The 24,616-nt window shown below is 37.7% G+C and overlaps 1 protein-coding gene and 1 pseudogene across 16 annotated transcripts in view; both read right to left on the reverse strand.

The window, feature by feature from the left end:
• Nucleotides 1–24,616, reverse strand: part of PKP4 (plakophilin 4) — a 227,864-nt gene that overhangs the window by 124,032 nt on the left and 79,216 nt on the right. The window lies entirely within an intron of this gene.
• Nucleotides 1,728–24,603, reverse strand: LOC134737493 (large ribosomal subunit protein eL8-like; annotated as a pseudogene).

Genomic DNA, 24,616 nt, shown 5'->3' on the forward strand with positions numbered 1-24,616 from the left:
ATAACTGACTCATAAGCCTTTCTTTGACATTATCTAAATACGATGGCAGTACCAAACAGTGATGGTCTGCAACAATTATCACAGCTGCCAAAGTTCCAGAGAAGCAGCTGCGGGTGCAGAAAATCTAGTTTGCAGGGTTTTAGAGATTATCATCTTCACTGTTTCTCATCTGATAAACAGTGCCTTCTATGACATCCAGCATCCGTTACAGTGAGAAAGTAATATCTTTGGTATATCTTAAGACTCCTGGGATCACAAAAAAGAATTGGTAAGTACAAGTTAAAAAAAAAAGAGAGAAAGAGCCACATTGCTTCATTTATCTATCCGTATTTCTCCATTCTGGATTTTCTATGAGTTCTGTTTTTAAGCTCATTTTTGTCAATATATCTGATTGAGAAAGATACTAAACAAGTCCCAGGTGAGACTGCACCATAGCAACAGGCTTGCCAGGAATTCTTTGGGGAGCAGAATCTCAGAGAAGTATTTGATTGCCTCTTCACACTCTTGATTACAACACACCGAGTTGTTAAACTAAATTGTAAGCCATTAGTGTACTGAATGAACTTTAAAAACTAAACTACCCGATATGAAGATATTTTTCACACATACAATCACACTGAGATGTGTTTAATTGTTTGTAGCCCATTTCCCTCTTATTTAGAAAATAAGGCAGACATCTTTAAGCTATTTCAAAACTTGCCAATGTCACAGTGTAATAATGTGATAAATAAAACATTGCCCTTTATCACTAGTAAATATTGAATCTTGGCTCTAATTCATAAATGTCGTTAATCGTTCACTGTTAATTATGACAGAATATAAATGCCCTGTCCTTAGAATTTGATCAAGAGTTTTAAAGTATCTTGAGTTAGATCAGCAGTGGCCAAAATAAGCTATGGAAAAAACCAAGCTCAGTCGCAGGGTAGATTATACTTGGACTTGGCCTATTAGCTCAGCTGGGATGGTATTTTGAGAACAAACAAAAAAATAGGCCACAGAAGAAAAAACCAGTTTATGTCTGTGGGTTGTACAACTCAAACTGTCAGCCACCCTACGAATTAAATCATGACCAAAAGTGAGACCAGGTGAGGATACAGGTGGCATGTACAAAACCCATGACAATCAGAAAATTAACCAAAGGCAAATCCAGATGAGTGTGAAGTACTATTACCATCCATCTTCACATCCAAATACAACACATTTAACAAACATTTCCCACACTTGGGTATAAATTGTGTTGCAGGCAGTAAAACATTTCAGAAATATTTAAATCAAAGAACAGAGAAGCATTTATGTAAGGTTATTTTTATACAACCAATTCTTAGTTATTGATGCTAATAGAGCTATCCAGTGGTGTGTGTCTACTCCATATTATTTACACTTATATTTGTAGTGCAGAGTATGATGTTTCTGTAGCACATCTGTCTAATTACATTTTGCTTTATTATTAAAATGAGCTAACATTTCTTTAATATACAAATGTATGGGAAAGGTGGTGTCTCTGAAGCCTGCTAGGCAGGAGAATAGCTGGCTTACAATTACAAAGACACCACAGACAGGCTTCAGAGAAAAAGAACGGACTGAACAACTCAAATCGTAATTATTTTATAAGCACTCATAATTTACATAAGATTGGTACAGGTCACTAGTTATTGGTTCAGATCATTTTTGCTGATGTTGCATGTCGCCTTCTTAGGAGCCTGGGAAGCTTCCTCAACTACCTGGAGAACAATTAGAAAATATCATTTCACTAAATAAAACATGTACTAATGTTTAAACATGGCTTTTAAGAAGAGATATATTCTTTGGAAGCTATTCTATTAAAATATTCAGGATTATTTACTTTAAACAAGTAAATAGCAAATAATCGTAATAGAAACACGCACTGTGCAAGTATTATGTAGTGGACCCCTGTTGTTCTTGCTACCTAACATCTTTGTACCTTTCGTCTAGGTGTGGCATTTTGATTTTTCTCTAAAGAAACCTACCTTCCCTATTCTTGGGCCATAAGAGTTTGGTATATTAAGAGTAGGGTTGCTTGAGGTATAGAGAAAGTGGCAAGACCAATGGATAGCAAATTTTTGATGAAGAATTATTTCTGGCAGGGTGCGGCGGCTCACGCCTGTAATTCCAGCACTTTGGGAGGCCAAGGCGGGTGGATGACGAGGTCAGGAGATCGAGACCATCCTGGCTAACATGGTGAAACCCTGTCTTTACTAAAAATACAAAAAACTAGCCGGGTATGGTGGCAGGCGCCTGTAGTCCCAGCTACTCGGGAGGCTGAGGCAGGAGAATGGCGTGAACCTGGAAGGCGGAGCTTGCAGTGAGCCAAGATTGCACCACTGCACTCCAGCCAGGGCAACAAGCTAGACTCCGTCTCAAAAAAAAAAAAAAAAAGAATTATTTCTGAGTGAATACTAAGAAAGTGAACTGAAGGACAGGAGTTTGTGGCTTAAGAATATAATGTCTAAAGGAAATGCAAGATGAGAAAGCCAAGGGGCTGCCCTACCAGAGACTGGATGGGCTGTCTGGGTAGATACTGAAGTCACTTGGAGACCCATAGCAGGAGGTGAACTGGAGAAGGCGGCCATGAGCTGAATCTTCAGTGAATGATAGTGAGTGCCAGAAGGCTAGTGAATGTCAGGAGAGAGGAGGAAGCATGGTAAAGCCAGGCATGGAAGTCTCAAAGAAGCCAGGGACGTGTAAAGGCAGGCAACAACCAGGGAGCAAGGAGAACGCTGACCCCACCTACTTAGCTTGAGAACCCAGAGGGTAGGAGAATAACCAGATGTTAAAGAAATAAATTCATGTCTGTCCCATGTGCCAAATATATGCAACCCATTCCAACATCTCCAAAAGTCTCAAACCATTACAGCATCAAATAGAAGGGTCAAATCTCACACAAATTTAATCTCTCAAAAATCCCAAATCTCATCATCTAAACATCTAAATCAGGTACAGGGGAGACTTGAGTATAATATATCCTGGAGCAAAATTCTTCTCCAACTACTGATTCTGTGAAACTAAAAGATAAGTTATCTGCTTCCAAAATACAGTGGTGGGACAGACATAGGATAATAGTTATGACACTCCCATTCCAAAAGGAAAAAAAATGGAAAGAATAAAGGAGTCATCTTTCCCAAATAATTTCAAAACCCAGCAGGGCAAGGTTTAAAGTCTGAGACTATGACTCTAGGCCAAAGCTGTATCCTTGAAGTCATTTTTCCTTTTCTTTAAGGGTACCACATATTTGCAACTGAGTACTGTTTTGATAAGCCTGTACAGTTTGGGAAGTCTAACAGCCTTCCTATATTTCATCCTGTCTCTGTCCTTTTCAGTTCAAGCTGGCAGCATTTTTGCTGATATAACATTTTCAAAAAACTTGTGGGTTTCCTGTGTATTTGTGCCATTAAACAAGTGGGTCCTCCACAGATCTTCCCTGGAAAATTTCATCTCCACTCCTGATTTCTGCTGAGTCACATGCCTGATATCTTCAGCACTAGTCAAAAGTTACCTAGTTACATCCTTGGCCTTCTCTCTGGAGCACTTTCCTAAAAGTGAATCTCCTAATTTTACCATTTTTTGCAACCTGGATAGGCTGAGAATTTTCCAAATTATCAAACTGTGATTCATTTTTGCTTGAGAGGTTTCCCCTTGATTTGTTTTTTCTCCTATATTTTGTTATTAGCAGCAAGAAGAAACCAGGCTGTACCTTCTACGCTGTGCTTGGAAATCTCTTTACCTAAATATCCAAGTCCATCATTTACATGCTTTCTACAGGACTGGGAGAGACAATTCAGCTAAGTTTTCTACCAGTATTGGCATATCTTGTTTCATTGCACTTCGCTTCATTACTCTCTGTGGCTATCGCATCTTTTACAAATTGAAGGTCTGTGGAAACCCTGAATTGAGCAAGTCTATTGGCACATTTTTTTCCAACAATATGTGCTCATTTCACTAGCATTTTTAGCAATACAGTTTTAAATTAAGGCATGTACATTGGTTTTTAGACATAAGGTAACAGACTACAGTATAGTGTAAACGTAACTTTTATGTGCACTGGGAAACCAAAAAAATTTATGTGGCTCACTTTATTGGAATATTAGCTTTATTGCAGTGGTCTAGTACTCAACCAGTATCACCAAGGTATGCCTGTAAATATTAAGGATCACCTTTCTTTCCTCTAGTTTCCAATTACATATTCTTCATTTCCTTCTGAGCTCTCACCAGAACCACCTTTAATACTCACATTTCTACCACCATTTTGTTTAAAGCAATCTAGGCTTTTCCTATCATGGGGCTAAAATTTCTTCCAGACCCTACCCATTATCCAATTCCACATTTTTAGGTATTTGTTACAGCAGACTCCCCTTCCTGATGCCAAAATCTGTAGCAGCATCCTACAGCTGCTGTAACAAATCACCACAAACCTGGTGGAATAGAACAAAAATTTATTCTCACAGTTCTAGAAACTAGAAATCAAAAATCATTTTCACTGGGCTGAAATCAAGGTGTAAGCTGGGATGTACTCATTCCAGAGGCTGTAGGGAAAAACCTCTTCTTTGCTCCTTACAGGCTCTGGGGACAGCTGGCATTCCCTGGCTTGCAGCCACATCACTCCAATCCCTGCCTCCACCTTCACAGAGCCTTCTCGTGTGTGTGTGTGTCTCTCTGCCTCTCTCATAGACAGATACTTGTGATGGCATTTAGAACTCACCTGGATAATCCAGGATAATCTCCCTATCTCATGATTTTTTAACTTATTTACACCCATAAAGTTTTGAAATAAGATCATGTTTATAGGCTCCAAGCGTTGGGATAATAAATCTCTGGGGAGGAGAGCATTATTCTGCCTCCCACAATCACAGTTTAGAGAGACAGCATATTAACTTATCATAAGATTATCCTGTCTATAAAAAAGTTATAGTTCTTTCAAAATTACTACTTAATATTACAAAAGCTGCAAAATTACTTTTCTGAAGCTAATATGTAAATGTGAGATACTTATTTTGATTTTTTCACTTACAAATAAGTATAATTAACTTTTAAACATAATTTTAAAAATGAAGTTGATGGTACAGCTAAGTAGAATAAGTACTGGTAAATTAGCAAATATAAATAGTTGCAAAGAGTTAAAAAATACTTCTGCATAAAGTAAAAATATTTTAGAAACAGATATGCCTTTATTTTAGAAAATTACTCTTTAGGAAAATACTATTTTCCCTTAGGAGTTACAGTAAATAAATAGCTGTTATCTCTTTTAAATCTTGGTTATGTTTCAGTCTTTAAGGTGAGGAAGGGCGAGGGTGATCGAATACCAGAAGGGAGAATGCTGACTGAGATGGTTTTAGTAGAGCAACAGGCAGCTAAGTTCCTGTCAATATGATCAATTACCTTGGGAATGGCTTCACAGTCTAGCAATTGGAGCCCCCACTTGCACTGTCCACTACAGGGAAGAGGGAAGATTCAGAGAGGCAATGGTAATGCTAATTAGTGTTTTCTTCTCTAACAACCTAGAAGCAAACAGCTTGGGGTTTTCTGCCTAGAGCTTTAATGGCCAAATACAACTGTGTGCCTGTTTAATAGCTCTAATTACTTTTATAAAGTTGACTCGAAGACCACAGGTCTGATACGATTCTTATTATTCTTTTCCATGTAAGCCTAAAAGCAAATCAGAGTTACATTATAGAATAATAATTAATACTTAATAGTGAAAATAATAATGACAACCAAGTAACTGTATTTGTAAAATCTTATTATAAAAAATGGTGATTCATGCATAGTAATTTGAATATATGGTCACATATTTTATATTAAAAAACATAAATAACACAGCAAGGCAATGTAGTCTTCTTTCTCTGTTATGTGTATCTTTAAAAGGCCAGGTTGCCTAGGTTGTAAATTCCCAGAAGGGCACCACATTTGTTTCCCAGACATTTATAAGCTTTCTCTCAAATTATTCATTTTGTAATTCTAAACTAACAATAAATATTACTTCGTAAATGTACCTAAATCAATAAATGTCCAATCCTGCACAAATGTAAAATCTACAGTTTGAGAACTTGAGTGATAAAAAGTTTCAAACACTGTTTCTCACTGAGACACAGAATTGCAGGAATTCTCCATTAAGTCTGAGAAATAGACAGGCCCCACCAGTCTATCAGAACAGACAGTGTCTTACATTAACATGATCCCAAGTTGCCACCTTTGTTGAGAGTGCAGCCGAACAGCAGGACTAGAAATCACACCCCATCAGGGAGTCAGCCCTGGTGGCAAAGTGCTCGATGGGTCACACTGTGTTTGTCCAAGGACTCACAACCACCGTTTGAAAACTGCTTTACAGAATATTATCTGGGGTGATAAAAATGTTGTATATATTGATTATGGTTACATGACTACATTCATTTGTCAAAACTCATTAAATTTTATTTTACATAAATTATACCTCAGTAAGCTTGCCTTTAAAAACATTAACACACGTGTCCATATTTTCTTTTTATTAAGTTATGACTTTGTAAGCTATAAGTGACATTCTTACAGCTCTGGCAAAATACTGCTATAGATTCATTCATGAATCCACTTTGATACACATTACAAAAAGACTTCTGTGTTTGAAGCAACATTTTTCCACATTAATAGATTGTTTAACTTCTTCTTGGCAGAAGAAGAATGTTTTATTCTGAGAGATCTATAAATGCAACCTTGTTTAGAGAGCAGAGCCATAGATGGAGCCTCAGGAGAGTGAGATTTTGATCTTCCATCTGTGCCTAACCCTCATATGCTGGACAGTACTACTCCCATTAATGCCACTGCTATGAGATAAAATATTACTTACATTAGGTTGAATAATTTTAAAACCACAACCATGCATTTATTAGGCATAATCTTAAGTAGTTTTCACAACCTAAATGTTTTGTTTCTGTGAATTGACAGAATTTAAGCAATAATGGAAAAAAAAACATGTTTTATGAAAATAAGCTACTATCCCTTCAATAAAATCAATGGAATTAAATCAAGAAAACTTTTAAAACTTTTGTGAATAAATGCAAAATATAAGTGTTGGAATATTAATGACCCTTTCCATACTGGTCAACACAGAAGATTAAAATACTGGGCTATTCAGTTAAATCAATCTTTACCTCCTCCCTCTGCTTATTAAAATATTGTAAGAAAAAAAGTTCTGTGTTTTGAATTCCAAGCAGAGGGGCAATGGCACCTAACTACCTGCAGGCGGCCCAGCAGCCCTTAGTGTGTGGAATAGCAAAGGGTGGGGAAAGAGGTCTAAATCTAGGGGTGGTGGTGGGGAGGAACATATTCAACCAAAGCACTCGTCCCTCACAGGGGCGTAGGTGAAGGGCCACTAAACGATTTCCCGAAAACTCTGAAAAATATTGTAAATAAAATTTAAAAGGATTAAAAAGCAGACTACACTGACTCAAGCCTATTTTTTAGACATGAAATTAAACATGATCCACCCTTGTAAAAGTACCATTCTGATAATACTGAAAATTTATTTTTGGAAGGAGAATTTTTATTATTTTTATGTGCAGAAAACTCAACTGTGTACATTTAACCCAATTCAGTGGCAAGTCCTTTAGCGTTTGCCCTTTCCAGCTTGGCAAAGCAAGCCACAGACTTGGGACCCAGGACACTGCCTCCCCAGTGATGGTGGATCTCATCATATCTATCATTGTAATTGGTCCCGATAGTTTTCCACCAGCTAACCGAAGCTCCTTTGACTTCCAAGTTAACCTGTGTGAAGGCAACAGTGGTGCAGGGTCTTCCTATGCACAGACATCCCAGGCTTGCCTTCCCCTTGATAAGGCAGTCAAGGACCCCCATTTTAGGACACAAGGCAAGCAGGAAGACAACTGGCTCAATGGGATCCATGTCATGTGCGATCACCACCAGCTGAGCCTTCTTGTTCTCCAAAGGTGGTGACAGTGTTAACCCCTACTCGAAGGACAGGTGGTCTCTTAGTGGGGATGTTCCCTTTGCCAGCAGCTTTCTTCTCAGCTCAGGCCAAGTCTCGGCTTCTTCTCTTGCTTTGTCTCTGGTCAGTACTTATGGGCCAGCTTAAGCAGCCGAGTAGCTGCTTGGCAGTCCATGGCCTGGGTGAACTGGTTAATCGCAAGAGGCACTTTCAGCTCCGGATAGAGGACAGCTCTTTGCTGCTGCAACCTGATGTAGCAGGGGCATTTGACAAAGTGGGTTAAGATCCCATTTGGGCTACATGTCCTATCCAATGCCAAAATTCTCAGGTCTTTTCTCAAACAGGGGATCCATCACTTTCTTGGCCTCCTGCTTATCTGCAACAACAGGGGCCAGGGCCACCATCTTCCCCTTGGCCTTCTTTCCTTTTGGCATCTTGGGTGGCTGGAGGAGTGAAACTTAACATTTATGAAGTTGTATAATCTAAAGGAATTTCTTCACGGTTAACATAAAGAAGCCAAATAAAAATATTAAATTTTTCCACAGGGTTAAAATTTTACTTATGCACAAATTTCGTTTTTTCATAAATATAACTGTTCCAATCTTAGAATACTCTTGAAGCATAAGATGTTATTTCCATAATCCTGGTCCTCAAATAGATGAGTCAGGCTTGATTTTATTAAAACTACCAATACAGGCTCCTTATGTTATTTCAATAAAATTGCTTCCCGTACAGAGTACTCCACAGGCAGTTAATTGTCTGAATCCCTGTCTGCCATTCAAAAGGCTTTATCTGTAATTCTAGTCATAGTGGATTACATCGCACATATTTTTCTCCAATAGAAAAATAAATGTTAAGATGAATAAATCTAAAACAAAAGTTTTATATCCAACAGCTTCACCCAGCCTCAGCACAGATTTGAACTCTGGCATTGAGCCTTGTTGGCTGACTTCACAGAGCTTCACTCCTCGACGCTCAGCCTAATGTGCGGTCTTGTTTCTTTCACTCAGGTGTCTGCTCAAAAATATTTTATGGGTGCCTAATATTAAGCTGCATACTGGAGTTTTGTAAAACAGTGTCTATCCAAGAGTCTGTGCTCTATGGAAGCTGATAATCTAGTTTAAACCAGGTCTTACTGTGATTCTTAAAAACATGTTAATGTGTTTTAAAAAGTCAACTTTATTGAGATATAACTTACATGCAATAAAATGCACCGATTTTAAAGGCACAGCGTTAGGGGTGTTACTAAATGTACACAACAACGAGCCACAGCTCCAAACAGATTCAGAATATTTTGGTCATGTCACCACCCTGCAAAATTGCCTTAGCTCCTTTGCAGTACTGCCCCTCCCTTTGTTCCCCAGCAATCATGGACTTGCTTTCTGTTGTTACAGATTAATTCTGCCTGCTCTAAAATTTCTATCAATGGAGTAAAGCAGTACGTACTCTTTTATGTTTGGCTTACTTCCTTCACTCGGCATATTTCTGAGATTCATCCATGGTGTATGTATCAATGGTTGGGTTCTTTTTTCTTGTTGTATGTTACGAATATAATTTATTAATTCACCCAGTGACAATTAAGTGGTTTCTAGTTTGGTGGGTATTTGTGAATAACAGTGCTATGAACATTCTAGACAAGTTTTTGTGTGGACATACTTTTTCTTTTATTCTTAGGTGTGACCCAGGAGAACCGCTGGGCCATATGGTAAATGTGTTTAACTTTACAAAAAAATTGTCAAATTGTTTTCCAACATGGTTGTGCCATCTTACACTTACCACTGCCCCCCCCATGGCCCAAAAATGTAAAAGTCATCTCAGGTCATAGGTGATACAAAAATAGGTGGTAGACTGAATTTAGACTGTAGGCTATAGTTTGCTCATTCCTGCTTAAGAATTTTCTATATATACAATAATATCCTTTGTGAAAAACAGAGTTTCACTTTTCTTTTCCAGTGTGTGTACCTTCTATTTCTTATCTTACTGCATAAAAAAGAGGCCTTTTTACTTACTGTAGCCTCTCTGTGAATCCAATCCTCTGACCTTTTCTTCTCTCAACTTTGAGATTTCAGCATTTCTGCAATGCTCCAGGCCTAGTTTCGTACTGTCTCTGTGTCTGTAAATCACATCCCATGCTCTTTATCCTTAACCTGTGCCCACCTCAAAGATCTCGTGCTGTTTTTCTATGCTTATCTTCTATCCTCTGAGCTGCACTGTCTGAGAGGAAATCTTGTTCTCAAAAGTGAAATTAGTTTGAATTTGACACCTCTCTTGGGCTGCCTACTGCTACATTTTTTGGCTCATGCCCTATGGTGCTACTTCTCTCAACCAAAATTTCACGTTTCTTTCCTGTGTACTGAGAAGGGCAACCAAACTCCCAAATATCTTGTGATTACTTAAAAAAAGAAGATTTCAAAAGCATCAGGTTTAACTATGCAGTGCTTACTATTTGTGCCATCTAACCATCTTTACCTGGGCATTTCCTGTTTGCAGGCTTCACTCTGAATGCAGTTACAGAAGAGACAGTTTTCATAATCTTGCAAAGAGAGTAAAGCAAAAATCTGAAGAAAAATGACGTTTGAACAAATGGAAACTATATGACAAAATAAATTGGGAAAAGAACATATGGCAAAAGAATCTAAAAAGATTAATATTTGAAATCAGTCTTTTTCATTTTATTTAATACCACTTAAAGTATACTAAAATCCTTTACTTAACTAAAATTCAGTTCAAATAAAATCCAGAACAGACACACAAATTCAGAATACATTTTAAAAATAATCAGACAGTCAAATACAAAGAATTTAATGGGCAGTATCCAAATGTCAAAAACATATTCTGGGTACTAAAGAGATACCAATTTAATCTGAATTTACATTTCATTTTCTTCAAGATTCAAACCAGCAAGATAATTCAGTATCTACTACAACCAAAAATATGCTTCCAATTTTGAAATATTTTTAAAAGGCACTGTATATAAACCTTCCTTAAGAGAGGAACTATATGCAAGAGAAATTGAGTCTTAGAAATTACATAACAAAAGTAATCATAATTCTTGGCATTTATGAAAATATTTTACCTTCAAAGAATTTTTACAAACACTAAACTAATTAAATTATGCAATCCACATGTGAAATCTCATCATCAGTTTACAATTAGGAATAACTACGGTACTAGGTTTAAATCAAGCATAAACCTAGGGGGTAAATATGCAGTTATATATGGATATAAGAATGAGTTACTATAATTATTCATGGATGTGATGGAAAATGACTAGAAACAGGTTTAAATAAGTGTGAAGATTATGAATTGAATGCAGGTATTATTAGGAAAATCCTAACCTCTGCAACTGCTTAGACTCCATAATAGCTATGCTCTGTTATATCAAAAGTATTAGGCTCATGAGATTTTATTAGTGCTCTACGATATTTAATAAGGGCACTTGACCTTCAGCGGTTTATGACTTAAAAGAACAGATTTATTCATTTCTCAAAATTTTAAAACTCTTCTCCACCTCCCTTTCTCATTCTTATTTCCAAACAAAAGGGAACACTGCTGCTGGTGGGATTACAGAAAGTGCAAAAAGGACAAAGCTAAGGGAACAGGAAAAGGAAACCTTTGTCAAAGAAGGGAGTACAGAAGGAGAGAGTGAAGGCCCAGATGTCTGGTGAGGAAGCTGAGCCCCCAAAGGGGGAAGTGATGAAAGGCTTCCTCCTGAGCTAACAAAAGCTAATCAAAAGGAATACCCAACTGCCTTGTGCCCAGTGGCTCAAAAAAAAAAAAAAAAAAAAAAAAAAAAAAAAGAAGTGAAAGACTTAGGTGAGGCTTGCTCTCTTTTACACTTTGGACTCAAAAATACAAGTGCTGGATCTCTGGGTGCCCAATGGCACTGTACATTCAGAGGATGGAACCAAATCCTACTCCTGTGAATGAGAGGCCTTGGAGAGTAGATGGCTCTAGGTGGGACAGGTGACTTTGATTCATTAAGCTCTAGCTTCCTTAAATGTCACTTCATGGCTACTGCTCTGTTTCCACCTGCAGTTAAAAAAGGGCCATCTTGACACAGTTTTTGTCTTCTGCAGCTCCAACAGATGAGGAACATGAACTTATTCAACACATATGGATAACAGGTAAGTTGGAGTAGTGGCAGAGAAACACTGCATTTACCGGGTTGAAGAGACAACTGAATGACAGCACAGGATCTTCTGGCTCCTGGTGGGATGTTCAATTCATACCATATTCACCGATCAGTGTAAGAAGCAAATTCATTACCCTTGCTGTCTTTTTTATGCAGCCTACATATCATCAGAATGAAATTAATACAATGTAACGAGGACTTTCCTTGTTGAGCTGGGGGAGGGGAAGATAAGAGAATACTTATGGTGGGGAAAACCAAATTAAAATTTCTAATTTGACAATATTTAGGCCTAAATTACTCTAATTCTTATTTCTTAGTGCATAATGTTATATAATACTTCCCAAAAGGAAACAAATATATTTTTACTTTGCTGACTATAAGGATATCCATAACAATGCTTTATAACAATCCTTTTTACAAAATTGTTTTTGGATTTCTAAGAAACTTTATTCTCATGAGTCTTACAATGCCCCTATGCAATAGGCAGTCAACTAATTGCTCTTATCCTCAGTCTAAGAGGCAGACTGAGGCTTGGAAACACTACCTGGCTGGCTGCCCTGGAGCCACAAAGCTAGGAAGTGGTTTTGCTTCACTTAAGCACGGCTCTAGTAAGCCCTGGCAAGAGCACAAGCTCTGTGAGTGGTGGTGGACTAGGGGTGGGGAGGAGAATTCAGGCTGATTGCTTATGAATTGTGTGTGACCATCAACAGCTTTAGTAATCAATTTACACCTCAGTTTCCTCTCATTTCAAATGAGATAATCCTCAAAATTCCTGAACTGCAAAGTGATGAGAAATTAAATGAGGTACACATGTCATCACCTGCACAGTGATACCCATAATAAGTGCTCAGTGAACACTAATTATTATTCTAACAACAAAATTCTACCTTGCCTTTCTGGGTAAGAGTAACCACGTATGGAGAACTACCCTGGTCTCTCAATGCTCTTCTCCCAAGGGAGTTACGACCTTTTAATGCATTACATTTGAAAACTGGCTACCTTGATCCTTTGCATTACTTAATAATTATTCATTTCTCTCATCTTTGAGTAAAGAGCTGTTCTGCAGGATTACAATTTCTGGATATCCAAAGTTTATCCTTCAAGTGCCAATTTATTTTCTGATTTCAAATACTATTCTACTATTATTACTTATTTTCTGACTTATTAACCAGAATATACAGAACACGCACTTAAAGCACCACTATGAACATTCACAACTGCATGGAGACACCATTAGCCTCCGGACCTATCTTGCGGTTGTTCTGTCTCTTCCCCCGACATAAGACCATCAGCTGTTGCTGTCACTGTTCCCCTAATTTTGATCTTGTGTTTTCTATTTCTTGTTCTTTGGTCCCTTCTCCTCTCTTTAGCCTCTACCACTAATGTAACCAAATGTGCACATCTAAAACACATTCCACAAAAATACAAAGATAACCAAATATATACTGGTTGAGCATTCCTAACCAGAAAACCCAAAATTCAAAATGCTCCAACATTCAGGTATTTTGGACTAGAGATGCTCGATTTGTACGTATATTTTGCAAATATTCCAAAAATTAAAAAAAATCTGAACTCTAAAACACTTCTGGTCCCATGCATTTCAGATAAGGGAAACTCAACCTATATTTCAAACTACTGCAAATAAGGTTGAGTGTGAGGGCCTAAAGAGCAAAATACAGGCTCTTTCTTATGCAGAGATGTTCAAATATAATTTTAGTATGTTTCGAAGAGCTGCAGTTGCAACAGCCTAATGCTACACGAATACATATGTGTATGTATGCATCTTGTCCATACACAAGGGTGTGCTTAAGTGTATGTGTGTGGGTGTTGTATGTGAATGTATTGAGTATCAGGAGGCAGTTACTAGAGTCAAAATATTTTAAGTACTTTAATAGTTCTGAGCATACAGATTACAAACGGGCATTTTTTAAATTTACAAATTTAAATATGATTTAGTCAACAAATATTAGAGTACTACACTTATCACATGACAGCCACTCTACAAGGTACTGAGAATAAAACGTTGAAAAAGATAAATAATTATTCTACTCTTAAAAAATCAAAATGTTTGAGGGCGTAACACTTTTGTCTCCTTAAAAAGAAATGTTTTTTTGTTGTTGTTGAGATTATACTTTGAGTTTTGCTCATTTCCAATTATAAACTGTAAAGAAAAAAGCTTTTCTGGCAATGGGGGAAAAACCTGTGTTCAATAGCCTTACAAATATTAACTTGAGATTCTGAGTTCTCCAGAGAGAAAATTGGCAATATTATAAAAATAAACTAAAATTAAAACCCTGGAGTAGCACAACAATTTTTCCAAATGCAGGAAAGCAAGGAAAAAGAAAGTAAGGAAATAGAAACACAACATTTAGGGTATCAGAACAACATTAATTACTCATATTGGGCATATTTAGTGATTTCCATTACTATTTATAAGAGGGCAATAGCATGAAAAGTTCAATACAAGGATTTTATTTTTTAAATTTAAACAATATTTACAGGATTTCAAAAACCAGACTATTAAAGCTTAAAAGGAAAATGAACTTAAAAATATTTTAAAATAAAAATGTATTGTGAACACAAGAAAATAAAATTATATCCTATCCTCCATAGTACTTATTACAAATATTAAATAGTGAAACAAAATCATCTTCTAAAAAAATACAAGAATCAGAATAATGCTTCGGGCTCTTTATTGACCACTGTGGAACATCCAGAACTGTCCAGTGCATCCCAGCCCGGCCTGACCCTAATCAGAAGGAGGATACAGTAAAGCAGGTAGAAAAGAGAGCAGAGGAGCAACCAGGCTCAGGTGCCAGGGCACCCATACTCTTCCAAAGTAGACTGTGGCAGAAACTGCTAGTTGTTTAGGGTCATTTTAGCTTAGCATATGGCTGCTCATTGGAGCCCGCAATTCCCAGCTTCTGAGGAAGCTTGCAGCCATGAGACCGAGTTCTAGCATGTGAGGAACAAGCCTCTTCTAGACCATGCTTTTCCAAAGGAATGCATCTGCTCCCATGGTTTTTCATCCCTACCTGCTGCCTGGGACCTGATGAGAGCTGGGAGCTGCCTCAGGCCCAGAGATGGCAACCTTGCAGCAAAGCTGCCCTAGATAGCTCTGGACCACTGCTCTCTGGACTGTATCCTAAGAAATATATTATCATCTTGTTTAAGCCAAGGTAATTTGATGCCTCGTTGTTACAGCTGCAAAACTTGAGGCCCACTTAACACGTAGTTTTACAACAGACCTGACCATTTAGTGTCTAGCTGCCTCAACTCCTGTCCTAAAGCTCAGAACCACTTGGTAAGTGATGTTCCTAAACGAAGTACATTCTGAGCACCTTTACCGGTTGTAAGCATCTTCGGGGGATTATGAATCTGGAGGGCTGGGACCATGCCTTCTATACCCTTCTATTTCTCCGAAACGGCCTAATACAGAGCTGACTGAGGGAAGGAAGAGTAGGAAAAGTAAGTTTAAGCTGTAGGCTTCAGGGTCAGACAGCCCCCTGGAATTGAATTCCTTGGCAATTCCTGGGCTTTAACCAGATGTTCAAAATATCAACTGAATGTTCCATTCTAGAAACCAAGGTTTGTGCTCACTGCAACCTCTACCTCCCAGGTTAAAGCGATTCTCCTGCCTCAGCCTCCTGAGTAGCTGGGATTACAGGCGCCCACCACCATACCTAGCTAATTTTTGTATTTTTAGTGGAGACGGGGTTTCACCATGTTGGCCAGGATAGTCTCAATCTCTTGACCTCGTGATCCGCCTGCCTCCCAAAGTGCTGGGATTACAGGCATAAGCCACCACGCCCGGCCTGTTATTATAATTTTAAAGAGGAAACAGGCTATGAGAAGCTAAGGGGCTTGCCCAATAGAATAAAGTCATTTGTAGGAGTCTGGATTTGAATTCATGTCTGTTTGATATCAATGCCTGCATTCTTCTCACTATATCAAGATGCATTTAAAAACTCTAAGTTCTTCAGAAGAGTACAGTGAAACACTGTAAGAGTTTACTGATGAGTCAAAATTATTCAATTATCACTCTAAGTAATAGTAAGCCTAACACCTAAAAATATTCTTTGTGGTATAATATCCCAGGACATACTGAAGCCCCTGGGGTCCATGCACCTCTTCTAGAGGGTCCTGGGGGCTGGCTGGTAGTGAGAATGCCCTGGTTGATCAGCCTACCCAGTAGCACCCTCCAGAGTGCTCAGCTGAAGGAACTGGGAGAGAGCTCAGTTTTCCTTGTTGGTAGCCTCCTCTGACTGGCTCTCAGTAACCATTTGACATTTATTTTTCTGAGCGTCCAGGGGGGCTAGTGCTTCCAGCTTGCCAATGCTAATCTGCTATGGGAATCAAAACTCACTGTACTGGTTGACATGGTCAAACCTTATTTAGCGCTTACTTTGGACAGCTGAAATGCTAACTAAACAGTCACAAAATAGCAAGATCTTGTGCTTTGCAATATTTTGTGGCCAATCTACTTTATTGTGCATTTCTAGTCAGCCTGAATAAAGGACTATGAAGCTGGGACATATTTTTTTTTTTTTTAACATGCAAGAATTGTATTGGAAATGGCTCCATATTTTTTGCATAGTGCTAGTCATAAAATAAGACAGTCCTAATTACTACATTTACCTTCTTCTGTGTAGGAATATATCACAAGGAACATTTAGAGGGTACCAATGTGAGCTCTGCCAGTTCAAATAAATCAGTCAGGGTGATTACAGTTGGCTTTGGATTGCATCCAGGTTACGGAAGGCAAGAATAGATTAGGGGTATGTGCCATCAGAGCAGGGACAAACTCCTGACTTTGTAAAAGCACCAGTATTTCTTCAGGCTTAGACATGACTTACTAGGGCTACATTTTCAATGAAATATTGCTGGAAGCATTCAAAAGCTGGAAAATACAATCTTGTCAGAGATGCTCCCCCAATTCCCCAAAAGATGTGTGACATCATTTTAAAATACAATCTGCTGTCACCAGTATGTTGGGTTAGAGGGAGCAAAGTCTACACAAGTAGAAGCAGCACAAGTTTGGTGTGGTCCTATAGTCAGGATTCAGGGACCACCACTTCACTTTAGAAACAAAAATGATTCGCATTGGAACAAATCTGTTTTGGCTGCTAATTTTGTGCAGAATTGACTTAATAGAAAGGAAAAAAGTACTGGGTATAAATTATAGTATACACGTCTTGAGAAAACTTTTCTTTTTCTGAGACAGGGTCTAGCTTGGTCATCCAGGCTGGAGTACAGAAGTGCGATCCTAGCTCATTGCAGCCTTGAACTCCAGCCTTCCAAGTGGCTGGAACTACAGGCACGTGGTGATTTGGAGTAGGTGGGACTACAGGCATGTGTCACCATACCCAGCTAAATACATAAATATATATATATTTTTGTAGAAAGAGAGAGAGAGAGAGCACGCGTGCATCTCGAACTCCTTGCTTCAAGAGGTCCTCCTGCCTCAGCCTCCCAAAGTATTGAGATTACAGGTATGAGCCACTGGGCCTAGCTGAGGAAACTTCTGGGTTTTCCTTTGGATAGCTCCTCCCCGCCAGTATACTGTCTTGAGAGGAGGGGCTTTTTACTTCCTCCCTCACCTCTCCTAGATAATATGAATGTGAATTTGACATCCATTAGTATATCTGTGTTTAGTTTCATGAAAACCAACATTTTTAACAAACATGTACTCAACAAGTACTGAACACTAGCACCAGAGTCCATTCTAATCTCTGAAATATAGTGGAAAACATGTTTGGACTTTCACATTGGAACATGGAAAACATGTTTGGACTTTATATACTGAAGTGAGACAGTCCAGAAAATGGAGGCCAGACACAGTGGCTCACATCTGTAATCTCAGCACTTTAGGAAGCTGAGGTGGGTGGATCACTTAAGGTTAGGAGACCAGCCTGGCAACATGGTGAAACCCCATCTCTACTAAAATCACAAAAATTAGCTGGGCGTGATGGCAGGTGCCTGTAATCCCAACTACTCGGGAGGCTGAGGCAGGAGAACCGCTGGTACCCAGGAAGCCAAGGCTGCGGTGAGCAGAGATTGCATCACTGCACTCCAGCCTGGGCAACAGAGCGAGACGCCATCTCAAAAAAAAAAAAAAAAAAGAGGCCAGGTGCGGTGGCTCACGCCTGTAATGCCAGCACTTTGGGAGCCCAAGGTGGGTGGATCACAAGGTCAGGAGTTCAAGACCAGCCTGGCCGACATAGTGAAACCCTGTCTCTACCAAAAATACAAAAAATTAGCTGGACATAGTGGTGGGCACCTGTAATCTCAGCTACTTGGAAGGCTAAGGCAGGAGAATTACCTGAACCCAGGAGGCGGAGGTTGCAGTGGGCCGAGATCACGCCACTGCACTCCAGCCTGGGCGATAGAGTGAGCCTCTGTCTCAAAAAAAAAAGGAAAAGAAAATGGGGTATTTTACATACTTGTGTGTAACTTCCTTCTCTTAACATACTTTGTGGAATTCCCTCTGAGGCAACAACAGGTAAAGATATATGTGAGCAATCTCCTAATGAAATTTCTGAATATATTCTATAAAGCTATCTGGAAAGAGTTGGATTTGCAGGATTATTTTAGGATGACACAACCCATATCTCCATGAGTCCAAACAGACACTAACCTTTTCCATCAGCTTCTGAGACATCTTGACTGCTTAAGACTGAGGCATGTGACTAAACTTCTGCCTCGCCCTTTGGCTAGAATCCTTACCGTGGGGCCAAGTCTTAGCCTGAGCCTTCTATCTATGAGTATTCCTCAGTCTAGATCCATGTCCCTCATAAGTAGCCCCAGGCTAGAACATGCTGTTTCCACTACCATTCTACATATCATCTCAAGGATAACAAAATCGCAGAATGTTTACTGAACACTTATTCCTAGCAGGATTGGAGCCATTACCCTCATTTTACAAATAAGGACACCGGAGGCTCCACCCAAAGTAACCTGCCCAAAGTCACACAACTTAGCAGGTATGAAAGTGGGAGTTCCTGCTTTTAACACCTGTTCTATGATACTCTTCTGGATCTGTGGTCATACTAAACTTTCCATTTATTTTTTAAGCAAGACAATCCAGTTTCTCAATCATGATTCATTTGACAAGTTTTCCACATCTTGCATCCTATACAAACTTACTTGTTTTCTTTCTGTCAACCTTAGCCTATGGTAACCTTTTATTATTATTATTTTTGTGAATAATAAAAATGCCATTTTTATCATCTTTTATTCTAAATTGCCATTTTATTTTGTGGATTTAGAATTTTTATGAAATACTCTGCTTTTCATAAGCAATTTGCAAAATATAGGGGGAAACTTATCCAAAGACATCTATTCAACATTTACGAGTATCTCCTTCTATTTTATTAGTGAGTGCATGTGTGTTTGGATACACACATGAATGTCTATTTCTATAGCAAAACTGGATCATTCCATAATCATTTTTAAGACCTTTACTACAGATCATTACTTTGCAAAATGGTTGTGCCACTGTACTCGCACCCATACCACATGAAATTGCCCTGCCCACATCAGTACACCCACACTATTTTACCTTTAATTTTGTTGTGGCCAGTGTGAAAAGCAGATACATTCTCAGTATGTTAATGTCTATTTCTGTGATTACTAGTGAGGTAGAACATTATTTCACGTGCATATTAGTTATTAACACTTCTTTTCACAATTGTTAGCTGATGTCAAATACTCCCTTTTCACTAGGTGGTCATTGTTTTGCCTTATTGATTTGTAAGTAAGGCAAATCAGTACTGATTTATTCTGCACCGACTGCATTCATTTATTCACTCATTTGATAGGTACCTGCCAAACCCCTGTTGTTTACTTCCTCCTTTGCTTAGGACACAATTCTTATCCCGTGTAGTCAAAAACAACTTTGAGAATTGCCTTACAAAAGACTTTTTCAAGTGAGTACATATTTTAACCTAACTAAGATCCCATTACCAATACTGATATTTTAAGCACAATTAAAACAGTACTCATGGGTCCAAGAAAGATGATAACATGTATAGGAATCTGATCTCAGCTTAAATCTCAGGGTTTGTCTTTGCAAATTCAATAAGCCAACAACCTATAACGTAAGTTACTACATAAGGTCTATCAACCTGAACTACTTGAAAGAATACATAGCTTATGGATCGTGAGAAGCAGGAAAGCAGGGGACTTCAACATCTAATTGACTAACACCCAATAACCCTTGACTCTTGGTTTGGAACCTTAACTAAGAGAAGATCCACTAGTAATTCTATACTATGAATTTGTAATTTTTGAGTCTTAAATTTAATTCCTCCCTAAAGGGAACAAATCCTTAATTATCAAAAAGGGTGAACAAGGGAAAAAGAGTAAACACATTACATGAATCCTTGAATGTCTGAGAATATCTTTTGAATCCTTCACATATTTTTTTTTTTTTTTTGAGACGGAGTCTTGTTGCCCAGGCTGGAGTGCAGTGACGCGATCTCGGCTCGCTGCAAGCTCCGCCTCCCGGGTTCACACCATTCTCCTGCCTCAGCCTCTCCGAGTAGCTGGGACTACAGGCGCCCGCCACCATGCCCGGCTAATTTTTTGTATTTTTAGTAGAGACGGGGTTTCACCGCGGTCTTGATCTCCTGACCTTGTGATCCACCCGCCTCGGCCTCCCAAAGTGCTGGGATTACAAGCGTGAGCCACCGCGCCTGGCCTGAATCCTTCAGATATTAAAGACAACTGAGCTGGGTATAAATTCTTGGATTACAAGCACTTTCCCTCAAAACTCTATACACATTGCTCTAATGTTCTCTGGAATTTAGTGTTTCACTGGAGCCTGATTTTATCTTTTGTAGATAAACTGTTTCTTTTATCTGAATTGCAAAGGTTTTTCTTCCTTCTCTTTGTAAATATAAAATTTTATAAAAGTAATTCCGAGACAGGTCTTTGTTCCATAGGTGGTGCCTGGAATATGATGACTGCTTTAAATCTATATACTCAGGGCTTTATTTTCTGCTCAGAAAAATTGTTTTTAAATTATACTTAAGTACTGCTTCTAACTACCCTAAAATCCTTCTCAAGAAAACCCACAATGTTTTCATTAGATCTAATTTCTATGGCCTCCATGTCTAGGAGAATTTATTACATTTTTGTTCTTTTTTCCTATATTCCAGGATAAGGTCTCACATGCTTGTCACCATCAATGTTCAGTTTTCCTCTGTATGCATTCTTCTCTTTATTGACTCCACTGCAGATTTTAATTGTTTAGTATGCATATCTGGTATAAGACTGCCCGGATATGCATCTCATATTCCCTATTTATTAACTATAAAAGTGTGAGCAAGTTACTTAACTTTTCTGAGCTTAGTTTCCTCATCTGTAAATAGTGGTAATAATGACACTGACCTGTATAATCAGGGTTTTTAATTACAAGCACCAGAAAACACTCTGGGTAACTTAAGGATAAAAATATTTACTGAAAGGATATTGTACAGTTCAAGACTATATATTGCCCCACAAAGTTGAAAAAGGTTGGAAAACTCATGGAACAAAGAAATTGAGATGAAATGTTCAGTGGCCAAAATAACCTGAAAGACTCTACTACATTAACCCCAAAATTTGTGATAAGGAACATAGAAGATCTTCCACTTATAGAATTAAGTACAATGCCTGGTACATAGTAAGTACTCAATAAATGTTAGCTGTTAGTCTCCTATTGGATTTCTATTCCGTAGAGATCAATGATTCTCATATCTTACTGACAATTACAATTTTTCTAGATTTGTCATTTGTTTCCTGTTGTGATAGCAGCAGCAGCAGTAATAATAGTGGTAGTGGTGGTGGTGGTAGTAGTAGTAAGGAGAACAGAGACAGCAATCTAGCTGCATCAAAAAGCAGCAGGCCCAGTAAAGCAATGAAGGGTCTTTTTCGCACAATGGCAGACCTGTCAGAGATGATCCATTCTTTGCATTTCTGATCTACTGGTTTTAAAGTAAGAGCACTCTCCAATTCCGAAAAAGGTTTTCAGTGGGAAACTGAAGTTTTATCCTGGGTTAAAAAGTTTGCTTTTAAAAAAAAATTATTCAACTAGATAAATTATTCCACATCAATAAAACACATTTGCCCAATTCTGTAGTGCAGATCAAATGAGCTAAGTGCAACAGCATTCTGTTCAGTACCCATAAATACACAAATATTTTTCATAGTCTTACCTATAGACCTTCAAATCTTCTAATCAATCAGCTTAGAATGTCAATAGCAGCAATCACTAAGATATATTTTTTCACATAATAGTTTAAAAATTTGCTTTTTCATTATTCTTTGCTAACTGAAATAAAATAAAAATCCTGCTGTTAAGAGCTTACATTATAGAAAAATAATATTACTTATCTTATTAAGGAACAAACGAGAAAGTGGGACAATGGGAAAATTCCAGTAAGCATCATCCCTTCCAATAGTCCTAGACTTAAACCATGGAACGTATAAGGCAGCTAAGGTTATGAATGAAAAACGGTGTTACTTGACTCTTCAGTTGGGCATAAAGGGCTTACTTTAAAAATAATTAATAGAAGTATTTTCAAAAGAAGAGAAATCATGGCTTATGTTAACTTTGTGATGGAAAGGCATTTCTAAAGGAATACTAGAATACAGAAATACTACATATGGATGAAATAGTAAGAGTTTTTAATTCTGCCAGAATAGTTTATTAGAAGGCCATAGGCAGTGGTTAAGACCTTAATCTTGGTTTAGGCTCTTAAAATGATTTGGGGAAAATTTTTAAATGAGATACATGCCTATTAGGGTAGATGATAACTCACGATGAACACTTCACTGATGCCGTGTTGCTTTACAGGAATTTTCATAAGAAAAAGACTACAAGTTAAAACGCTAAACAGTCTATAAATTGAAATGCTTTGAACTCCAATTTTTAAAGGAAAAATAAAATTTTCTTTCAAGAGCCACAGAGATTGAAATTCTAAGTATACTTTTAATTTATGATAGCTATTTTCATATTTGAAATATAATTATATAGAATATAATTGCATAGTATGTTATTTGTCTTCAAGTTTCAATAATGTGTTATTTCAATTTGCTTGCAGACTGTTTCTACTTTGTGTAACTCCTACATTATTAACGTTTGGGTACATAAACACTCAAGATTCTATAAGCTAAGACATAGATTTGTCTTTGAACTACTTGAAAAGAACTTTACATTTTAAATGATCTTTCTTAGGAATGCCTGAAATAAAATAGCCATAACCCAAATTACTTTGCTGAGGTACAAGCAGATCTGATCACTTTGGGAACGATACATTCATAAAATATAAACAGATGAAGTAAGACCATATGGACACGTTTTTGCAAAGTAACAAAAATGGCAATTTAGAAATTGGGAGCCCTTAAACATGAAGATAGGCACTGGATAGGCTGTTTTGCAATAGCTACGGAATAACTCTAGGGTTATACCTGAAGGGAAAAATATGTTTCCGAAATATTTTTCTCTCCAGAAGTGATTCTAAAAAGAAAAACGATCATGCAAAGCAGAGAATTCAATGCTGAATAATCCTCTCATCCATTTAATCTCATCAACTTAGCAGTCACTCATTTCAAATTTAACAGCATAAAGTTTGCATGCACAGGGGGAAATTATTCCATATATTCATAATTTAATTCTGAAAAGAAATTGTAAACTGGATTATTCAACTGAAAAGGAAATTATAATTTTAAACGTGCAAAGTCACGGTTGGCTTTAAGTGTTAACAAAGGAAAAATATTCTATCATTTTCAAATGTAAACGAAACAATGCTAATTCAATGGTAAAAATTAAACAAAAATATTCTATTACTTTCAAATGTAAATAAAAGCTAATGGTAATTCAGTGGTAAAAACTAAACCTAAAAATGCCTAAGTTAACTAACTTACATAAAACTGACATAATACATACCGATAGCCTGTTTAAACCAAAAGGGGGCAAAAGTACACACATTCTTGTCTCTTATGCATCAATTAATGACTATTCATAATGTGTCAATTACTCTATATTGAAGTATAAATACGGTTTGTGCCTCTGCATTCTTCTGAGAGTAGAAACTATATGAAATAGATCATCTTTATGTCTGCTTATCCCCCTCAACCCATTCCTTGACAAAGTGCTTTGCTCGGAGTAGTCGTTGAATAAACACTTTTTAATTAATTATAAGCAAGATTAATCTAAGTATGGAGGCACTGTAAACATGTTTACATTTTTAGTTCATTAACTGAAAAATATTTTGGGCACCTACTATGCTTTCCATGTTTGCATGTGTGATCCAGTTATGTGTGAACAGCCACCTGGAGTCTGTTCAAGTTCATAGAATAGTCTTCCAAACAAACCCCTCAGTGTCAATACAACCTAAAATGATGCTTCCAATGAAATCAAAGAGAACAAATACTAAGTTATCCTGAATATATAGTTGAGGACATATAAGACTGGAAGCTTTGCTAGCAGTTCCATCTGATCATTCATCAGACTATCGGAAAATGTAGGCAGGTAGCCAAATGCATATGCTTGTTGTTAGTTA

This window comes from Symphalangus syndactylus, chromosome 9 (assembly GCF_028878055.3).
Source record: "Symphalangus syndactylus isolate Jambi chromosome 9, NHGRI_mSymSyn1-v2.1_pri, whole genome shotgun sequence".
Taxonomy (NCBI): domain Eukaryota; kingdom Metazoa; phylum Chordata; class Mammalia; order Primates; family Hylobatidae; genus Symphalangus; species Symphalangus syndactylus.